Source organism: Panthera leo, chromosome B1 (assembly GCF_018350215.1).
Source record: "Panthera leo isolate Ple1 chromosome B1, P.leo_Ple1_pat1.1, whole genome shotgun sequence".
In the NCBI taxonomy this organism is placed as follows: Eukaryota; Metazoa; Chordata; class Mammalia; order Carnivora; family Felidae; genus Panthera; species Panthera leo.
The window spans coordinates 192,921,252-192,929,544 of NC_056682.1; positions in this window are offsets into that span (position 1 = coordinate 192,921,252).

An 8,293-nucleotide genomic window follows, 5' to 3' on the forward strand; every position below is an offset into this window, starting at 1 on the left:
GGAACATTCTCAAAATTAGGTAATGTAGAAAAACATAGATGGCGTATGTTCCAAGGAAATCGCTAGCAAATATAATTTCACGTTTGCTACAATAAATCGGCCAGTTCAACACACTGCTGTTGCCTGTGTCCATTTTTATTTTCATTTTAGTTTTTTATTTTAGTTTTTTATTTTCCACTGTTTTATTTTATTTTCACCGACGCCGTTCTTCCTTCGGGAACCCCTGGACCTGCTGGAGCTGGACTCGGGCAAAAAATAAATAAACAATAAAAAAGAAAAAAGGATAAGTGAAAGAACACATCGGTGTAGCGTGGACCCCAGATAATCTGATTGCTGAGAACAGGAAAGAAGCTTAGCCGGCAGAGGGGCCAGGACAGAGTGGGGGTCTGCAAGGAGAAATCAGAAAGGACCAGAGCAGGCTGCCTTCTCTGGTAGGCAAGAAGCAAAGGGCCCTGTTTTCCGGAAGGGGTGCCAGTTCTGCCCCGTGGCTCAGAGCTCTTGCCGGGCTTACCATCTCCTCCAGGTGAGTTGAGGGGGGGTGGGGTGAGAGGCTCAGAGGAGCTGTGCATTTGCAGGCAGACCGGCTTGGAGGCAAGAGCCTGGGATATGGCAAGTTCCTGAGATATGGATTTGGATCCTGACTTTGCTGCTTACTAGCTGTGCGACCCTGGCGTGTTCCTCAACGTTTCAGAGACCCCGCTTCCTTCATCCGGCAAGTGCGGCTGAGTGCCTTCTGTGTGCTGGCCACCAGGGGCAACGGGATAAGTCACCAGAAGAGCCAGTGTTTACGGAGCGTGTACCGCAAGCCAGGCCCTGCTCTACCCACGTGTATTATCTCCTTTAATCCTCAGAATCCCTCACAAGGAGGCACTACCCTTCTTCCTCTGAAGGAGCCGAGGAAGTTAGGAAACTCGCTCGAGGTCATAGTAAGTATCAGACGTGGAAGTCAAGTCGAAGCGTTCTGGCTGCAGGGGCCCTTCATTTGGCCACTAGAGCACTTTCGAAAGCTGGAAGCTCCAGTGTAAACATGCCCTGGGGCTGGAAGCACGGTGTAGGGCCAACTGGTGGGGTGGGAAGTGCAATCCGCTTAGGCAGCAAGTGTAGCCAAAGGAGGGGGAGGAGTGGTCGCAAGGTCAGAGAAGCTTTCCCTAAAGACATGATGGTGGAGATCAGACCTTTAGGGAAAGGGGGTTCCCTGCGCAAACCAAATGTGCACAGAGAGTGGCCCCTGCGGAGCTTGGAGAGACTCTCTCAACCGTCATCATAAAAGGACCAAAACATTGCTCAGCAGTCCTGGCCACACGGGGGTCTCTGATTCAATCCCTTGTCTCCTGCAGCCTCGCAGGCACAAAGAGGCAGCACGCCTTTAGGTGTGGGGGTCCTAGGTGCCCTGGGGACAGACTCTCCCCTATTAGAGAACGACTGGACAACAGGGAAATTGTGACACATCCTCAGGGTGCACAGTGCATTCCACACTGCGAGGGCCTGGGGTGGAGACAGAAGTGTCCAGGTGAGAATGCAGCAGGTGGTCCGCAGGGGTTTCCACGCGACGTGGAAGAGGTGACTTGGCTGTTACTCTGTCACTCCCAGTGTTGAGAATTATCCTGTTTATTTCAGCTTTAAATGCAAACCAATGACTTCTTCTGGCACTCCGCCAAAGAAAGTCCATAAGGGCATTTTTTTTTTAAATAATAATTTTTCAATGTTTTATTTATTTTTGAGAGAGAGAGTGAGAGTGGGGAAGGGGCAGAGAGAGGTGCAGAGGATCCAAAGCAGGCTCCGTGCGGGGCTTGAACTCAGGAACTGTGAGATCACCACCTGAGCCGAAGTCCGATGCTCAACTGACTGAGCCACCCAGGCGCCCCAAGGCAATTTTGACTAAAATGTATTTCTACAAAGCAGGTACTGACCCTAGAACCTGACCGCCATGTGCAATATGACTCGGCAATGGCAGTGGTGTGCTGTATGCAGTCAGAACTGCCTTCCAAAGACAAGTGACAGCCCCCATAATGACCAGCAGGGGAGGGGGTGTGTCTGCTGGACCACAGAGGGTTTCCGGAGCATCGAGGGTGCTCAAGCCTCAACACCTTCTGCACGCCCTTCTGGCAGCACAAATGCTCTGGAATTGTCTTTCCCAGAACTGGGCAGGGGGGTGTCTCTGAGCCAAGTACTGGGAGCCCCAGGGCAGGCTGGGGTTCAGCAAAAGCAGGAGTCCGAGAACCCAGATGGGTTCCAGGAGGAGCCTAAGAACCCAGAAGAAACACACCACTGTGGTCCGGGAAGCTTGAGCCTGGAACCTCGGACTCTGGGAACCAGGCAGGGCCAGACACAGAAGCAGGTGGGAGGACCAGACAGGGTGCTTTCTGATACTAGGGGCTGTGACTCCCAACCCTGCCTGCAGGTCAGGATCACCCGGGGAGCTTGAGAAAACCGCACTGCCCAGGCTGTTCCCAGACCAGTGTCATCGAAGCACAGGGATTTTTCAAGCTGCGCAGATGATTGCGATGCCTGGTTAAGGTCGAGATCTGCTCCGCCCAGCACTGTTCACCGTGCTTTCCCTGCATGATTTCATTTCATCTTAGTGACCGCCCTGTGGTCAAGACCGTCCTACAGATAGGGAGCCGGGGATGCAGGGAAGTTCGCCATTTACCAGGGTCAGAGTGGGAATGAGGCAGAGCCTAGAATCTCCCCCAGGCTGCCTGCCTCCAGACGCACAGGCAAAAATACCGGCATGAAAGCAACTGCCACATAACGGAAAGAGCGAGGACCTCGGTTTGAAACCCACTCCAGCCCCCTAGTGCCTGGGCGGGGTGGGGAGAGGTGCTTGGGGAAGTCAGTTCATTTCTCTGCTTCTTTCAGTTTCTTATCTGCTGAATAGGGGGATGTTGTCACTTTTACAGAGCACTGGTGATTTAATGAGATGGTGTTTGTGAAGCTTCTTATAATCTTTCCGGCGCATCATTTATTTCTTGGTTCTTTATCATTATTAGACTACAAAAATGGGTCAGCAGGTGGGATGGCAGATATCAAGAAGAGAGCATCACTCGAAACAGGAGGCATCATGTGCTGAAGGGCAAGCAAAGGCAAAACCGAAGCCAATCCCAGGCGGGGGGACCAGTAGTCTGATAGACAGAGGCATGTAAGAGGGGACAAGGCCAGCATAGCCAGGATCATGTGATGGGGCCATGCCAGGCAGTGTCTGTCCCTGTCATCCACAGCTTCTCACCCCTGAGTCCCCGATCACAGGTGTCAGCCAAGTGTGGAAGCCACTGTGGTCGCCCCCATCTCCCTTAGCACCCACTGTTCTCTTCCCTCCCTCTGTCCCCAAACTGCTCATTTTCTCCTAAGCCCTGCCTGGCAAAGGTTGACAGATAATTGGCATTTGCTAGAAAGAAGCTAAGGTGTGACCCCCTTCCTCTCCTTATCACAATGAGTGCACGCACACCTTCCATCCAGGGCAGTGTCCATTTGAAAGGGGCCATTAAAAAAAAGAAGGGGCTGGGGTGGAGGGGGGCAGAGAAAGAATGTGCTAGTCATTTTTGGTAATTCCAAAGTAGTACATCATAACAAGAACAATAACAAATGAACCAGAAAGTGCACACAAGTAAGGAAGAAAGAACACAGCCCCATCCATCAAGAGACAATACTGATTGGGGTACCTGGGTGGCTCAGTCAGTTAAACATGCACTTCTGGATTCCAGTTCAGGTCATGATCTCACAGTTTATGAGGTCGAGCCCCACATCAAGAGCTGGGCTCTGTGTTGACAGCGTAGAGCCTGTGTGGGATTCTCTGTCTCTGACCTTCCCGGTCACCCCACATTTCTTTCTCTCTCTCTCTCTCTCTCCTCTGCCTCTCTCTCTCTCAAAATAAATAAATAAACTTTAAAAAGAGAGAGAGAGAGAGACAACACTGATCATACTTGGGTATGGATCCCTCACATCCTCCCTTAGACACATGTAAAAATATTTTCATTGGATTACAATATCTCCTGCTTTTATAACTTGTTTGTTTTTTTTTTTTACTTAAATTGTCATGAACCAAAAAAAGGCATGAACATCTCTGATGATAGACTTGTTTCTGCAACATCTTTTTTAAGCTTAAACAGTTTGCGGTATGTGATATATTAAAATTACCGTAGAACCTTTCCACTGTTGAAAAATTAGATTGTTGCCAATTGTTTATTATAAACAATGCCGTTAAAAACTATCCTTAGAGGCGCCTGGGTGGCTCAGTCTGTTGAGCATCAAACTCTTGATTTTGGTTCAGGTGATGATCCCAGGGTCATGGGATTGAGCCCCACAACTGGCTCTGTGCGGAGTCTGGAGCCTGCTTGAGATTCTCTCTCTCTCTCTTTCTCTCTCTGGCTCTCTCTCTCTTCCCCTCTGCCCCCCTCCCCTAGTCTCACTCACTCACTCTGTCTCTAAAACAAACAAACAAAAAACTATCTTTAAAGATATTTATTTGTCTTTACATTGAGGAACTTGTTTTCTTTAGGATAAATCCCTGGAAAGTAGACTGCAATGCCCAAGATTTGGCTTTTGAAAGACACTTTTTACTATTGAAAAATTCAACATTCACAAGGAAGGAGATGGGCGTAATGAATGTCTAAGTATCCTTTACCCCGTTTAAACAACTATCAACCCAAATCTCATTTGGTCTACACGATGTCCCAATTATTCTCCCCCCTGGATTGTTTAGAAGTCAGTGACAGACATACATCATTTCATTCATAAACATTTCAACACATATCTCTAAAAGATAGGGCAAGAGCACACTCATTTTTAAAGCTCTTGGAACATATTGCCAAACTGCCTACCAAAAAATTTTGCAACTGTTTCCATTCCTACCAACAGTATAAGAACATGGCCATTTCTCCTCACTTCTGCCAACTCTGGGTGTGCCGGTTCAGCGTCCAGTTAAGGGGTGGGGTGGCAGGAAGGAATCAAACACACAAAACTAAAGCAAATAATTCAATAGAGGTGATTTAGAATGGGGAATTAGTTACAAAGATATTGGAAAAGCTAAAAGGACAGACAAGGCATAGTGAGTCCAGGAGCCAGGGCAGCCATCTGGAGCTGGGACCCTGGAGGAAGGAATCCTTCGGGGGAACTAGCATCAGTGACTACTGGGAATGACAGCAGAAATAGAGAGAAAGAGAGAGAGAGAGAGAGAGAGAGAGAGAGAGAGAGCAGTGTCCTGGCTTCTTCCCTCTCTCTGCTCCACTGGCTAATCCTAACAGGAGCCAGTGGGCAAGGGAGTCTAGAAGATGAGTTTGCTCCAGCCCCCCATGCCTTCGCTTCTCTTATGTTGGAGAGAATGTAAATTGTATAAGCCATTTTGAGGGGAATTTGTCAGGATTTCTCAAAATTTTAAACCTTAAGCCCTTTAGTCTAATAATTTCCCTTTCAGAGATTTAAGCTATGTCTACTTACACGTGACAAAGATGCGCATGTGTGGATGCTTGTACAGCATTGTTGATAATAGCAAAACACTGGAAACAATGGACATATCCATAGGCACAGTTTAAAAACATGAATGAGCTACCTGGAATGACTTCTAAGAGATGCCACTAAAGAAATAAAGGTTTAATGAAACAGCATGCTTATCAGGCCTCCATATGTTTATAAACTAATACGTGTGTAAAGCATGTCTCAAATTGTATCCAGTGGTTTCTCAAGTCACTAACAGCAGCTATGGCCTTTGGGGAGAGGAAGCAGGTGGTTGGAATAGGAGAGAGATCTCTTTACACTTTGTACTTTAAAATTCGTTCACTGTGCTTTGGAATAATCTAAGCCACATGAAATTGCCAACATTCCGTCATTTTTGACCCACAAAACAGCAATTTCATGTGGTTTATGGTACTATTCCTTTATGAATAAAAGAAGTAACTAATTTTAAATGGTCAGGAAGAGCTATCATATTGGAATGCGACTTTGGAGTTGACATTTTCAGTAAGAAGGTGACCAGTGATATATCACCCCCTCCAGTATCAGGGCGATTCGTTGTCCTTTCAGAGTTAAGACGAAATTCAGGCAACATCCCATGAGCTCGATTCTTTCAGAAGAGTCTCCAAGAATGGCTTCTTGATTCTCAAGACTCTATGGACTGTTAAATGCACTTAAGACGAAGGAGAGTTGAGAGCCAGGCCAGGTCTGCTCTCCCGTCAGCTCCACATGCTGCCGAAGGCACAAAACAAACCCAAACTCCGAAGCCAATCATCCCTCCGCCACTGATTGAGGTGGGCGCTATCTGTTCCCAGGGCTTATGTGCAATCTTTTTTTTCACTTGAAGAGATAAGAAAGAAACTTAAGCAATCTCGGCAGCATCTGATGAAAAACAGCCCGAGGCTCTTCACATTCCAGAGCCTGCCGGGGACTTGGATGGCCTCTCACAGATGGCTGAAATTGTTCTGATTCACCAGGAGCATGTCATATGGGTGGGTGTTGTAGCTGGGACACCACAGCCCTGAGGCTATAACTATAACATCAGGAAAAGCAGGAGACAACCGAGAGCCTTAGCACATTAGCTCATAACATCTCCCTCAGGAAGGTGCAGGACCTTGTGCCATTTTACAGGGAGAAAAATGAGGTTTGAGCAAGTCCAATAACCTAGAACCTAAGTCCGTCTTACTCCAAAGCTCCTTCTCCCAACGGTCACCCTGGATGTGACAAATGTCAAAGATGCTAGCTGGTGACAGATGATGCCGGCTGGGAGAGGCAGACGCCGGGCAGGTGTTGTTTGCTTGGCATGGACTGCTCAGAGACCAGGAAGGGTGGTGGGCAGCACATCTGGTCAGGTCACTCCCTTGCTTCAAACTCCTCAGTGGCTCCCCATTGCCTTCAGAATAGAATGCAAATGTAGGGCAGCATACAGGAGGTGCTCGGCCCCACCTGCCCTGCCAGTATCCCCTCTTCCCACGACCTTCAGCTCTTGCTAGATAACCGTCCAACAAAATCCAACCACTTTCCCTTTCCAGAGTGCCCTGTGCCCTCTCAAGCCAACTGCCTCTGTCCACTGCCCATGCTTGTGTCTGCCTGGAGGACCCTCCCCCTCCACTGCACCTGTGGCCAACTGTAAGAGTCCTTTTCTAATGCTCCTCCCCGCCCTCTGTTCCCTTCCCGTCTCCAGCTGAGACAGGATTCCTTTTCTTGACTTCTGGTGCCCTTGTGCTTCCCTCAAGTCTGGCATCCCTCCTTTTCCTCTCTCTTTTTTAACTTTTCCCTTCTTCCTCCCATCTTTTATTCCTTCTTTATTTCAACAATTTTGCATTGAGCACCCACCCTATGCCAGTCATTAAATCACATCTGGGCGACGAAAGTTGACGAAGTAAAGATCCTTTTCTTCATAGAACTGATTCTCAAGGGCAAGAGGCAGACATCGGCTAAAAGCTCACAGTTAGCGGACATTGCTACGTGCCCGGCATGGCATTATGCATTCAGCGTGTGTTACTTCATTTAACCAACACTGCAATCTTACAAGGGAGGGACTTTTGATTTTCAGAAGGAAAAATCGAGGCAGGATGGGGGTTTGAACCCAAGCTATCTGTCATTAAATCCGATGCTCTTAAATGTCAAGGTAAAAGACGAGTTTAATAAGAAAGCGACAAATACAATGAAAATACACAGAACCTTAAACCCAGCTTGGACACGTGGATGTCTTCTCAGATGAGGTGATGCCTCAGGACTTAGACACGGGGTTAGCATGGGCAAGGGCATGGTGGTAAGTGAAAGCGTGGCTCCCCGGAGAGCCTCAAGCAGCGGGATGTTGCTGGGGGGCAATGCCTACGGATGGAACGGAGAAGATGAAGCAGTGGCCAGCCTACAGAAAGCCTCATCTGCCACCAATCGAGCAAGTGCTTGCCAGATACAGGTGTAAGATGCAGGGCAACAAAAGGGAGTTTAATGAAGGGACTATTGCAAGATGTTGCCAGAGTTGAGGGAAATCACCAAGGAGTAGTGGGATACCTGGGCCAGCAACTCCGAGCCAGGCAGCCAGCACTCACCCAGAAGGAGCAAAAAGAGAGGATTTTACTAGAGCCCAAGGTGGAAATGGTGACTTTGACCCTAGAGACTCCACCCCCCCGCCCCCACACACACACACACTGGATGTGGAGCCTTTGGTAAGAGAACCTCTGGCCAGTCCAGAGGGAAGCAGGAAAATATCCAGCTTCTTTCTCCTCTTGCCTCCTGACATCTTTCTGGTGCTTCCCCATGGCCAAACCCAAGCAGAGGCCAGAGGGTGAATGAGCCCAGCTGAACCAGTCTATGAGGTCAGTCTCCTAGGTCAGAGAAG